Source organism: Phascolarctos cinereus, unplaced genomic scaffold (assembly GCF_003287225.1).
Source record: "Phascolarctos cinereus isolate Bilbo 61053 unplaced genomic scaffold, phaCin_HiC Scaffold_4;HRSCAF=312, whole genome shotgun sequence".
Taxonomy (NCBI): Eukaryota; Metazoa; Chordata; class Mammalia; order Diprotodontia; family Phascolarctidae; genus Phascolarctos; species Phascolarctos cinereus.
The window spans coordinates 81921198-81934729 of NW_027555847.1; the positions used below are offsets into that span (position 1 = coordinate 81921198).

Genomic DNA, 13532 nt, shown 5'->3' on the forward strand with positions numbered 1-13532 from the left:
AATATATGTGCCTAAGTATGTGTTAGGTAAGGGGTAGCAGGGAGGATGACAGTGGCACTGTCCTAAGACTAAGTAACCTCATTAGGTAATGAAATTCACTTGGGAAATGGAAAAGAAAGGAAGATCTGAGGCTGGAGCTGCATATATATTTCCCTTCCTCCCTCCTTCCTTCTTCCTTCTCTCTTCAGCTCTGTTTGGAGAAGCTGAGGACTAAGCTCCTCAGAGCAAAAGGGAGAAGTAAAGGGGGGAAGTGGGGCTGAACCCCTCCCCCCAAGTCTTAGGCCTTGGAAAGCCACGCCTCTTCTCCTCCTCTCCCCCTTTTCCCACCCCCCAGCTGCCTGAATCACTAGAATGAGACTTCCCAGTGGGGAGCTCCCTGCCTGGCTCTCTAGGCCCTCTAAACTGTGACCAGCTGGTCATTTCACGACATCCCTTCTTCTAAAGATCCTGTTCTCCTACAATAAGCCTAAGCATTCCCAAGCCCTCTAAAATTCAGCATTATCACCTTCCTACATTCTCAGGACCCCATCTTGGAAGTTCAGATTCCGGGAAAACCAATCTAGCCCCTGGGCTCTAGATCCCCAGATTGCTGTTCTGGTTTTGCCTTGGTGTGGTATACCAATGCTCAACAGGGGAGGAGAGGAGGAAGAAAGGACTAGGGAAGAAGGAATGAGCAAAGAGAGAGGGAAGAATGAGAAGAGAGGAAGGAGGGAGAGAAAAGTGCCCTGTAAACTTCTGTTCTCATGAAGATAAAGGCGTCAACACTGCTCTATTTTGGGAGGCAGGATGTAGTGATGGGGGTATCAGTTGAAGTATTCAGTAAATATTTTGGGACGACTGTAGTTGAAAGAGCACACAGGACTAAGCATCAGAAGGCCTGCCACTCACTTATTATATGGCCTCAGGAAAGTCACTTGACAGTTCTGGGCCTTAGCTTCTCCATCTGTAAAATGAGAGGCTTGGACTACAGTGATCCTTATGGTCCCTTTCAGCTCTGATAATTTTATGAATCTATGAAAAAAGTGTAATGTATGTAGCAGGTTTTTGTTTCGTTCTCTACCTTCTTTCCACAGAAGAAGGAAATTGTGCTAGCATTTGAGTGTTAGATTGTGGATGGAAGACCCAAACCCCACCAGCAAAATAAAGCATCTGAAATGGCTGAAAGTGAGCCAGGGATTGAGTCTAGTCCCAAGTGCTCAGGTAGGCTGATGCCAAATCAGTACTGGGTATTCTGGGACAGCAGATACCATTCCCTCTGGCCTGGGGGGGCAGGGGAAGAGCTCCAGGCCTAGAAAGAAGCATGCGGCCAAGCATGGTTAAGGAGGATAAAGGGGGGGATGCTTCACCCAGCCGGCTCTGAGTGATTTTCTTTGATAACACTCTCTTGTTCTGTGTTTGTGTGCGTGCAACCTTGCCCTTGATAGCTCCGTTACAAGTCTTCTTCCTTGTGACAAACACCCAGAAAAGAAGGGAAAAAAGGGCCAGGTGACAGAAGTGGGGACCACGAAGTGGAGGGACAGAGCCAGAGGGCTGAACAAGCTCAAGTTTCTGACAAAGTTTCTGATTGAGTAGGAAGGAGAATCAGAGAGAAGAGTAAACATCTCTAGGTAAGACTTGGGAAGGGATCGAGGCCCCAGAAAGTTGACACAACCAGCAAAGTCCCTACTCTAAGCTGCCCTTCACACAGGGCATCCCACCCTCATATGCTAAAGATACATTAAAACCCTTGGTAACTAGCACATAAACGTATCCCCAAATCTGTTGAGATGATGTCAGGATAAGGAGAGACAGAGCAAGACAGAACTAGTCAGGGAAGACTTCCTGGAAGAAAAAGAACTGGAGCAGTCCCAGGGAAAATTGCAGAGTAGCAAGGGCAGGAATCCTGCTTTCCTCTTCCCTCTCTTTCTGCCCTTCTAGGATCCCCTTCTCTTGAAATCTGCCATAGATTAGACAGAGGCCATAGCTTAACGGAACGTGTCTTCCCCTAAGGGATTAGCAAAGGTTCCTGCAAATAGTAGGTACTTAATAAATGTTTGTTAAATGAATGAATGAAAGTTTCTTTCTGACAAATTCATCCACTCTGAGCTATTAGTGATTTGATATGCTACTCTTCTGAGGATTAAACTAAATTGGCATTTTTCAAAAGCATCCTGGAAAAGGCAATGCTTAGCCCACAGGAATGAATTGGTAATGGCAGAATTTATAGCAATGGTGATAGGCCAGTGGAGGAAAGATGTGAGGTTGAGACCCTTCCCATGGTCTTTTCAAATTCCATTCCATCCCAGTGGTCCCCGCCTATTTACTTCTACTGACTTCTTGTCTGCTGTGGGTTAGCCTAGGGGGTAGGAAATACAACAGAGAGGCACAAAACCAGCTAAGGAGGCATTCGGAGAGTCAGCAGACTGGGGCTGGAGTGCTTCCTTTGGCATTAAGTCACTCTATGGCCTCCAGCAAGCTATTTCCCTTCCCTGGGCTTCAATTTCCTTTTATGTTCAGTGAGAAGTGTGGTCTCTACTTTCTCTTCTAGATGTAAGTGTCTGATCCTAGGATGATAAGGTTCTAACACTCTAAGAGTCTAGCATCCCTCATAGTACAGCCGGATTCACCCCTCCCTCCCCAGCAAAGGGAACCTGCCTAAGGTTCATTTGCCTACATGGTTGGAGAAGCAGAGGCAGGGGGCCACAGACCAGCCTGCACACAGACTGAAGGGTAATATGTTACCTCGACAACTCCCTCCTCCTTTTCCTTTTATCCTACAATCTTCCATCCTTCTCCTCTCTGGCCTACATCCTCCTCTAAACCAGTACTTGGAAGTCCTGAGGAGCAGGACACCCAGACAGAACCCAGCAAAGGAGCCACATATCAAACATAAATTGCCTGAAAGTGACATTAGGAGGACATCAGCATCTTCAGCCCAGGCAGCCAACCCCAAACCCATCCCAGCATCCCAACCTTGGCCAGCATCCTAAGGCCCAACACTCTAAACCAATAATGTGGAGGCAGGTAACACGGCCTGCTTCCCCAGAGGACTGGTCTTTGACATTAAAGGGGCAGCAAAAAAAAAAAAAACAATGAGAAAGCAAAATTGCTAAGGGACTGAGGAAGTCCCTGGATCATCACTACCTGTCGTTCCGGACTAGGGTCTCACTCTTTGTCCAAGGTCCTTATATAGCAAGTGATTCTGAGGAATAAGAAAGATACAGTCAGGGCTGGCACTAGGGAAGACCAAAGGACACCCATCCCCACCAGACCTGCAGGGTCAAGACAGAGAGAAGGTGAGTAAGATAACCACTTCAAAAATACCTTTCAAATCTACAAGTAGAGGGGTAGAAAGAAGATCAGACCAGGAGGTGGGAGATCTGGGTTTTTTCTAGTCTTTGTTCTGTGACTGATTTGCTGTGTGGCCTTAAGTAAGTCACTTACCCGTACTGTCGCATTTTACACATCTATAAAATGAAGGAGGTCAAATTAGATTAAATTATCCTTTTTTCCATCATGAACCCCTCTTACCTTCTAATGAAGCCTAAGGGCCCCTTCTCAGAATATTTTTAAATGCATAAATTAAAATACATAGGATTAAAAGAAACCAATTCTATTGATGTAGTCTATCTGTCTGTCTATCTATCAAAAAAAACAAGTTCACAGACCCCAAGTTAAGAACCCCTGGATTAGATGGTTTTTAAGGTCTCTTTTGATTCTATGGTGCCAAATCTTTAACGAACACACAACTAGGACCCCAGCCCTCTTACTGGGCACTAAGGGAGAGATAAAGATATATAAACCAGGATCCCTTCTCTCTAGGGGCTCCAGACAGGCCAGGGAAAGAACACAGGGCAGGTGAATGCTGAGCACTGAATAAACCACTTCCCAACTTACAACCTGATCCTCACAGCCATCCCTCAAGCCACAGACACTTGCTTACCTATCTCCTTTGCCCTAGTCCAAAAGGTCACAGACCCAAACCCAAGGGCACAGCTGTATTCACTGGCTTAATATTTCTCCTTTTTTTAACTTTGAATTATTTTAACTTTTAATTTAAATTCTAATTATCTCTTCCTGTTAAATGGTGTCAATCCCCTGCAGCCATAGCCCAGAATCAACCCAGAATAGGCTATTCTCCATTATCCAGGGCTTGCTACCCCAATGAGTAGATTACCTAGATGTCTAGTTTCCCTTCCTGGGGTTAACTTCCCTCTGTAATTCTCTTACAAAGCCAGGCAAAGAGCTTCTGGGAGCATAGATTTAGAGCGAGAAAGGGTCTATAGTCCAATTCCCTAAATCTGAGGGTCAGATAGGCGAGATAACTTGTTCCAGGACATCCAGGTAGTAAAAGGGAGAGCTGGAATTTGAACCAAAATCCTGGGACTCCAAAGCCAGCGCCCTTTCCACCATGCTGGCTCCTGGGACCCTAAATCTAGTGCCCTTTCTACCATACCACACCTGCTCCAGTCTACATTAGCACTTGGGAACTGTGGACTAGAGTGAGAGAGGCAAGAAGGAAGAAGGGCAGGGATCTCAGACAAGAATCAAGCCTAGAACCAGTCTTGGTATCATCTAGAGATTTTATTTTATGAATCTGGTTTTCCCTGTACCTATCTAATTATAGTCTTTTACATGTCTCGTCTTTGTCTGCTTACCCATTCACATCACAGCCATCCTAGGTCAGGTCCTCATCACTTCTTGCCTGGACTATCTCAAGAGCCTATTAATTGGTGCCCCAGTCTCCAGTCTCCCCACCCCTCGCCCCCCATCTCTATTCCCTCCTCCACACAGCTATCCAATTGGAATTCCTAAAGCTCAGACTGGACTGTGTGACCTTCCTGCTCCAGAAGCTACATTGGTTTCCCATTGCCCAAAGGATGAAATCCAAATTCCTCTCTTTGTGTTTTTTGGTTTTTCAGGCAATTGGGGTTAAGTGACTTGATCAGGGTCACACAGCTAATAAATGTCAAATGTTTGATCTGAGGCCAGATTTGAACTCAGGTTCTCCTGACTTCAGGGCCAGTACTCTATCCACTGTGCCACCTAGCTGCCCCAAATTCTCTCTTTGGCTTTTCAAGCCCATCCCAATCTTGCTCCAACCGACCTTTCCAGGCCGATTTCGCCCTGCTCCTCCCAAAGGCTTCTTTCCAGCCAAACTAGCCTTCTGGTTGTTCTTCCTCAATCAACACTCCATCTTCCACCTCAATGTCTTTGAATGGGCTGTCCCCCAAGCCTTGAATGTACTGACCCCTCATCCTTGGACTCGCTAGTTCCCTTCAAGGTCAAGCTCAATGCTGCCTTCCACGAGAGGCCTCTCCCGATCCCTCCAGTCAGCTGAGCTCTTCCCAGCCCCCAGAAAATGACTGTATTTATTTATCTATGTACAAGTTTCCTCTCTGTAAAGTCTAAGTTCTCCAAGGGCAAAGACTGTTTTGTTTTTCACTGCTGACTATCCCCAGAGCCATGCGTATAGTACCTGGAAAGTTGTGGGTTTTCAGTCCAGACCTGCAATTTCATAGGCAGGATGAAATGCTTTTTTATCAGTGCAGATCTTGGTCAATAAAATTAAGCACCTGCTATGTGCCAGGCACTGTGCTAAGTGCTGGGCATATAAAGAAAGGCAAAAGACAGCCTCAACCCTCAAAGGGATAACTAGGTGGCACAGTGGATAGAGCACAGCGCCTGGGGTCAGGAGGACTGAGCTCAAATCAGCCTCAGACATTCCGGGCTAGTCACTTAAACCTGTTAGCCTCAGTTCGCTCATTTGTAAAACGAGCTGGAGAAGGAAATGGAAAACACTCCAGTATTTTTGCCGAGAAAACCCCAAATGAGGTCACAAAGAATTAGACACAGTGGCCAACAGCAACAACCCTGAGAAAGCTCATAATCTAATAAGAGAGACAGCATGCAAGCAAATATATAGAAACAAGCTATGTATAGCAGAAATCGGAAATAATCAACAGAGGGGAGGTGCTGAAATTAAGAGGGAGTGGGAAAGATTTCCAGTAAAAGGTGGGATCATAGCTGGGCCTTGAAGGATTCACAGAGACAGGAGAGAGACACAGACAGAGGAAACTCAGTCACACTGGACACAAGGAATTGAGGCACAAAGAGGTGGAACATGGAACAGAAACAGACATGTAGCACAGAGTGACAGGGAGATGAGATAGGGCAAGATGTGAACTGGCTGTTCCTGAGTATGAGGCCAGCTCTCCCCTACACCATGTTTAATGCTCATTGAACTGTGTGATCATGATACTGAGAGGCTAACCCCAAGCTTTTCCGATACTGGTAAGAGGCCATAGCCAGAGTACTCAAATCTCCACCCAAGAAGCCACTTTCTCCAACCATTGTGAACACAGAGGAATGCATCGGAACACACACACACACACACACACACACACTCAATCCCAGAATAAAGCATGGAGTCACACTCTCATAGACAGTAAGTCTCATACACTAATACAGCAGGTATTTGCACAGTCATGCACACTCACACACACAACCAGACATACCCACACAGTAACAGTCACTCAATCACGCACAGTCACATTCATATTCACTGCCTCCCACACATTCAGTTGCATATTCGCCCTCTGCTGGCCTGTCAGTAGGCACTCTGGTTCAAACTATGTCTACCACAAGGAAGCCCAAATGACCTGGGTCTCCACCCCTCAGTGACCTGGTCACGGGTGGCTACAGCATGTCTGGGGATATGTTGGGAAAAAAAGGAAACCATACACACCCCCCCCACACACACACACACAGAGTCAGGTGGATACACGTATAAATTCACCATGTAGTGTCTGCATGGATAAATTGCCCTGATACCTAAATTCCCAGCAAGATTCAGAGACAAGACACAGACACAGACATAGGCAGAGGAAACTGAGAGTCACACTGGACACAGGGAATTGGGGCACAAAGAGATGGGGCATGGAATAGGCACAGAGACATGTAGGACAGAGTGACAGTAGTCACACAGGAACAGAAGGAACACGGACACAGAAAAATGTAGACTCTATCTAGAGCTAGATGGAGACATATAAAGAAATTATACAGGGAGAAACCCCAAGAAAATTCACCTTGATGGTGGTGAGAAATTCCCTACCCATAAATCTTTCCCATTGCTGCCAGTCACGGCAGGAAGCCAGAGGAGGGAGAGGGGTGTAGAGGGGAAGAGAAAAGATGGTCAGATAAGAACTGACCCTTTTTCTCCACTCCCCACCCAAACTTAGAAATGCAAGGGGTCATGCACGATGATGACTTCCATGTGTGGGAGTAGATGGGTTCATTTTGTATGCCCTTCCCCCCCAACACATAGAGACAGAAAACTCATCAAACCAAGAAGTGTCCAGACTTCCCTTCCAGAGGTCCCCTCTCATCTGGTCCAGGATGAGCCCCAGATCTACTAGTTCAGCTGAAATAGGGGGTACAGTTATTCAGGAAAGGTGGCAATAGGATGATGAGTCTAGGGCACAGAAAGGAGGAAAAAATGGATGAAGGAAGAAAGAGACCTCAGGGGCAAGAGGATAAGAGAGGTACAAAGCAGGTAGTCACTTTGCCAAATTAAGGCTCTCTTCCTCCTTTGTCTTGATGGGGAAAAGTCAGAAATAGGATAAGAAGGACATTATATAGCTGGAAGGAGGGCAGAAGGAGAGTTACTAGGATGGAGGGGACATTGCAGGAAGGGTGGGAACACAAAAGAGGGGGCAGAGAAAGGAAGAGAAGCCCAAGCGGATAAGGGGGACAGAATGGTGGGTGGGACAAGGCAAGACCAAGCAACAAATGAACCAATATGGCAGGAAAAAACATGAATGGTTGACAATGAGAAGGCAATGGACATAAGTGAGGGGGTCAATGGATATGGGGGATGACAAATGGAAGGCAATGAATGTGGGATGATGAATAGAGGTAAGCGGAAAGAGGATTACAGACTAGATGACAATGAATGAGGGACATCAAAATATTGGGATGACAGAATAGGGGAACGTTGGGTGGGAGACAACAGAGGAGATAATGAATAGGGATGATGCTTTTTGGGGACAATGATGGGGGAGATGATGAGGTTGGGGTGAAATGAATGAAGGGATTATGGATGAGAAGACATGCATGCATGGAAGATGATAAATGGGGAGGGGGGTGGAAAATGCCCGATAAAGCAGTTATCAAGCTCCTAGAGAGAGAGAGAGAGAAATCTTCCTCAGTCAAGAGAAGAGTGACAGAGACACAAGGAGACTCCCGACAAATGAGAAAGCCTGAAGAATGGTCACTGGGAAGGCAAAGCAGCTGAAGGGGCCATCTGCCATAGTTTTCACTTAGTTCAGTTTCAGAAGGGGACCCGAAACTCCCAAAGTCCAGAGCCAGGAGACTGGTAGCCCTGACTGCCCAGGTTCCTCTCCCAATCCCCAATCCCGAGGGGTGAGGGGTTCTTGGCCCCTCTCTCGGTTCCCTCCTACCTCCTCACCTTCCGGTAGCCAAGAAAAGGGGGTTGCCTCTCCTGAGCGCGCGGTCTCTCCAGGTCCGGTAGCCTTCCTCGCCTTCGAGGGGTCTATCCCGGTCAACACGGGCCGAAGCCGTCTAGGACAGCTCTCTGCTCTGGGGCGGGCGGGCGGGGGCGTCTCAGGTGTGTGTGTGTGGTTCTCTGCTGTTGATTCTCACGGCCCCCTCACGATCTGGGACTGGGCGGGAGAGGATGGAGGAGGGGAGGGGGTGGAGAGTCTCTCCTCTTAGTTCCGGGGGTGGAGAGAAGGTGGCGGGGGTGGGGAGTGGGGGGGGAAATCTGTCTCTTAATTCCAGGGGAGTCTTGCAGCCTCCAGGCTCTCGGCGCTCCGGAGGGGCGGGGATCAGGCCCCTCCGGGGGGGGGGGATCAAGAGGGAGAAGTCTCTGACTCTTGGCTTTCGGGAGTGTCGAGGCCCCTAGGGTGCGTCTCGGCGCTCCAGGAGGGGGGCGGGAATCTCTGTCCTCTGTAACTTGGCGCTCAGGAGGTCAGGGGCAGTCTCAGTCCTAGAGCTTGCTCCGCCTGTGAGTGTAGAGATCGCTGAGTTTCTGGGGCATCTTTGCCTCGGGAGTGGGGAGATCGCTAGGTCCCCAGAGTGACTTCGCCCTGGGGGCGGAAGGATCGTCCAGTCGTCTGGGGTCTCTCCGCCCTGGGAATTGGGAAGGGGAGCGAGAACCTCTAGGTCCTTTGGGTCTCTCCGCCCCCGGAGTGGGGGGAATCACTCAGTCCAAGGAGTCTCTTCCCTCGGAGAGTGCGTCGGTTCTGCTGGACGTAGGGGTGGCAGGCTATCTTGGCCCAGGCGTCTCTCGGCTCCGGGGAGGGGGAGAGGGGCGGGGGAGTGGATCTCTCGGGTAGGGAAGGGGTATCTCTTCGGTTCTGTAAGGAGGATCTCACAGCCCCAGGATCCCTCTGCTCTGGGGCCGGAGGAGCTCCCTCTCTTGCTCTGTTTCGGGGCCCGTACACCGCCGCTCCGGTTGCCTCTGGCTCCGGGTACCGTCACACAAGGAAGTGTGGAGTGGGGGGCGGGGCGGCCGAGACCTCACCCAGGTGCTGGGAACCCCGGCGACCCGCCCAGTTCCGCCCAGAGCCTCCAAGGGCCGCCTCCGAGGCCGGCCTGGAGCGCGCTGCTCACCGCGCCCCTCCCCCCCTTCTCCCGTTCCTCAGCCGAGGTCTCCCTCCTTCCCTCTCTCCCTCCTGGCCCCTCCTTTCCCTCAGCCCCCCAAACTGCAACTCTGCTGCCGCCCCGCCCCTGTAGGCTGTGTTTCGTACTTTCTGTCTCTTGCAGAAGGGGTGTGTATGTGTGTGTGTGTAAGGGTAGAGAGTATGTAGCTTCTTCGCGAATAAGGATGAGTCTCCTGTCTCAGCCTCTTAAGAAGTCTTCTGACTTTAACTCTTTTCTCTGTATATGTCAGCCTCGGAGTCTAGTCTCTATGTGTCTCTGTTAATCTATCCTTACCCATTCCCCTCCACGTTTTTGTTTCTGTCACTGTCTTTCTAGCTGTGTTTATGTTCCCCCATATATGCTTTTCTTTTCCCTTCTTTTTCCTATGGCTGTCTCTGTCCTGTCTTCAAATCACAGCATCATACAGCTGCGGGGGACTTAGTGATCTTTCTCCCCATGTCTATGTTTTCCTTTGAATATGTTTGTCTACGTGCCATCTCTCTTCCGTCAGCCTCTTCTCCCCTCATCCTTCCTCCCCCCCCCCCCCGCCCCACACTCCGTCCTCAATCTCTCTGTGACTCTCTTACTAATCATTCTCCACCTCACCAACAGTACAGAGATTTGGAACTGAAGAGTGAACCAGTGAGGAAGGGATGTTTCTTGGGCCACAGCCTACCTTCACTCCCACTAACGAAAGACTCTCTCTCTCTCTCTCTCTCTCTCTCTCTCTCTCTCTCTCTCTCTCTCTCTCTCTCTCTCTCTCTCCATCCCATCTCTGTCCCCATCTCCATCCCCATTCCCTGCCCCCAGACACTCGCTTGGTGGGGGACAATCTATTCCCATCCACTTGAGGACTGGAGAAAGGGGTCTTATCTCAATTTTGAAAATATGGGGAGAGAATGAAGAGGGATCAAAGTTTTCCACTCATTGCTCCTCTCTCCTCCTGGCTGCCAAAAGATTCCTGAATCCAGCACCTAAGTATCAGAAATAAATACTCCAGCCTTCCTGGCATGGTGGTTCCTCCCCCCCACCCCACAATCCCTAAACCGATCAATAGAATTCAAACTTAATTACAGTGATTCTGGGAGGAGAAGTGGAGACAAGAATGGTGAAGATTTTATCTCAATTTTGTGCTAGGAGGGATTTTTGTCCATACTTCAAATCCCACCTCCTCCATGAATCCTCCCTGATTAATCCAGTTCACTGTGAGCTGAGAATTACAAAATCATGGAATGTAAGAACTGAAAGGAACCTTGGAGAGCAGTCCAGTTATTTTTCAAATGGGAATACTGAGGCTCAGAGAGAGGAAGTGACATGACCAAGGACTCTTCTCCCTGAGCTTTCACAACACTTCTGTATTTTATTTGCTTGCATCTCCCTGAGTGCTTACGCTGAGTAAATATTCAGTAAATATGTTTATGTTCAATAGATTGATTGAACTGAAGCTAAAAGAAGGCAAAATACTGGACCAGCTTGAGGCCCCAGCTTAGGGACATAGCAAGAAGGTTAAGGCAGGCCCAGGTGTTATCCCAATTGTTTTGGGGAATTAGGGGTGGGGTGGGAGCCTGAGGTGGGTATGGGGAACAGGACTCAAATTTTACTTGTACTCATAAACCTCTTGGGCCAATCTGCCTCACAGGACTCAAACTTTATATGTAGTCATAAACCTGTAGGGCCAATCTGCCTCAGACAGGGAAGGTCAGAAATCCAGAGATGGAAGGGAATACCTACTCTGATTCAATTAGATCAACCCTGAGTAGATTAGGCTGTGCAGGGGCTCAGGTCCTTTGGGAAAAGGACCTCAAAGCAGGGTTTTCCCTGTCTCTGCTACCCTGTTCCCTTTACCCAACTTGCAATTGAAGGAGAAAAACATGGCTGGAAAACTTTGAGGGTAATAGTGCCTATCCCAGGGTAAATATGACTCCTCTTGGAAAAGGTCTGGAATCTGACCTTTCCTGGGGATTGGGCTAGCCTGGAACCTCGAGGTCCCACCCTATTTGTTTCTCCTTCTTCTTTCTTTTTCATTTTCACTTTTCCTTTTGATCTCTCCTGTTGGAATGCACTCTGGCTTCCTCACTTCCTCTCAGCTCTCTCCTAGCAACTGCAGCTTTACATCTCAGCAAGAGTTTACAGGGAATGGGGGACCTTCCCACTTCATTCATACCCCCACTCTACCTTGAACGTTGCTGCTCCATGTGCAAGGATAACAGCTCTGACCTGGACTGTGTGTGCAATTTTGTAAGTAACCAATCTGGGGGCTGGGGTTTCTTTGCAACTTTTTCTTGGTCAGTAGCATGTGTGGGATGTAGATCCCATAGGCTACTTCCAATGAGATAATCCATTAAGAAATGGGGTGACTTTATATTTCAGCCTCTTTTGTCCATGGAGACTTTTAATGGGAATCACTGACTTACTTTTCTCCAAGGATCTCTATCCCTGGTAGAGATCAAGAAGATTCCTGAGAGGACTCTCTCGAGAGGCATACTCTTGTTTGGAGGCAGAGGACTGGACAGGATGACCTTTGTAGTCATTTGACAGCACTGGTCTTATAGTCAGATCACAGGGTTTAAATACTTGCTCTGACATTAGATGTGTGAGTCTGGGCAAGTTATTTAAATGCCTTTGCGTCTCAGTTTTCTCATCTGTAAAATAATAAAATAATTAAAAATAATATTAAATAAATAAATAAAAATGATAATAATATTTGCCTTACAAATTTTCTAGAATTGTTGTGAGGAAAGCCCTCTAGAAATGGGAGCTATTTATTTAAATCACTGTCATTGTCATCATCAACATTCTCAATTCCCAACATTCCCAGAATAGGCTGGAAGAAGCACCCTGAAGAGGAAAGGGTTTCAGATTTAGAGTTAGGAGTCCTCCTAGCTCTGCTACTTACAACCTATGCAATGATAGGCAAATCATGGATCCTCAGTTTCCTCATCTATAAAATGAGGATAGTAGTATTTACCTTCAGAGAGTAATGTGAGGATCAGATGAGATCACAGGATCATAGATTTAGATGTGGAAGTGTTCTTAGAGTCCAACCCCATCATTTTCCAGATGTGGAAACTGAAGCTCAAAGAGTTTCAGTGACTGGCCCAAAATCACAGAGGCAGTACAGTAAGTAGCAGATCTGGGATTCAAACCCAGGTCCTTTGACTCCAACCATTCTCCGTCCACCAATCCCAGTGTACCACCACCACCAAAGTCTTGGACTAAGACAGGGTCAAGGTATGAAACAAAGGAAATGGGATTTAGAAGAAGGGAGTAGCCTCAGGCTGATGGGGCAGGTAGAGCAACTCCTATTACCAGTCCAACAAGGATCAGCATCGTCCTTCAACTCTACAGCTCTTCCTCCATGCCCCTGTGCTGAGTTGAACATATATGGGAAAGTCCCCATGCAATTCAACTTTCCACTTCAGAGCCAGAGCCAAGTGAATCCTGGGATAGTCCTCCTAAGTCAGCCTTGATTGGCTCTAAGATGGAGCTGGTAGGGCCAATCATTCCTCATGATCAGTTATTTTTGGCTCTAAGATGGAGCTGGTAGGGCCAATCATTCCTCATGATCAGTTATTTCTCAGTCTCTTTCTGCTCCTTTTCTTTGTCTCTATTCCTGTCTCTTACTTTTTCCATTCCTGTCACTATGTCCAACTGTCTGTTTTTCACTGTGTCTGTCTTTCTATCCCTGTCCCTATCCCTGTCCCAGTTGCACTTGGGGAAGAGTGATGCGATGGCTAATGTATCAGGGTTGGGACGTTCCCAGAGCCTGTGGCAAGATGATGGCATTTGGGCTGGGGGAATCAGATAGTGAGAGGGCCATGATGAAGACAGTCTGTCAGCTCTGAGGAAAGACCTCTCTGAAGAAAAGGGCTAACCAGAGTGAGATC

General features: G+C 47.9%; 1 protein-coding gene across 1 annotated transcript in view; it reads right to left on the reverse strand.

Moving 5' to 3' along the window:
• PRKCD (protein kinase C delta) overlaps window positions 1-9503 on the reverse strand; it is a 59421-nt gene extending 49918 nt beyond the window's left edge. Inside the window, 2 exon segments of the mRNA XM_020971535.2 lie at window positions 3124-3181; window positions 8450-9503. The gene's annotated coding sequence lies outside the window, so the exon portion shown is untranslated.
• Between the last annotated feature and the right edge of the window lie 4029 nt (window positions 9504-13532).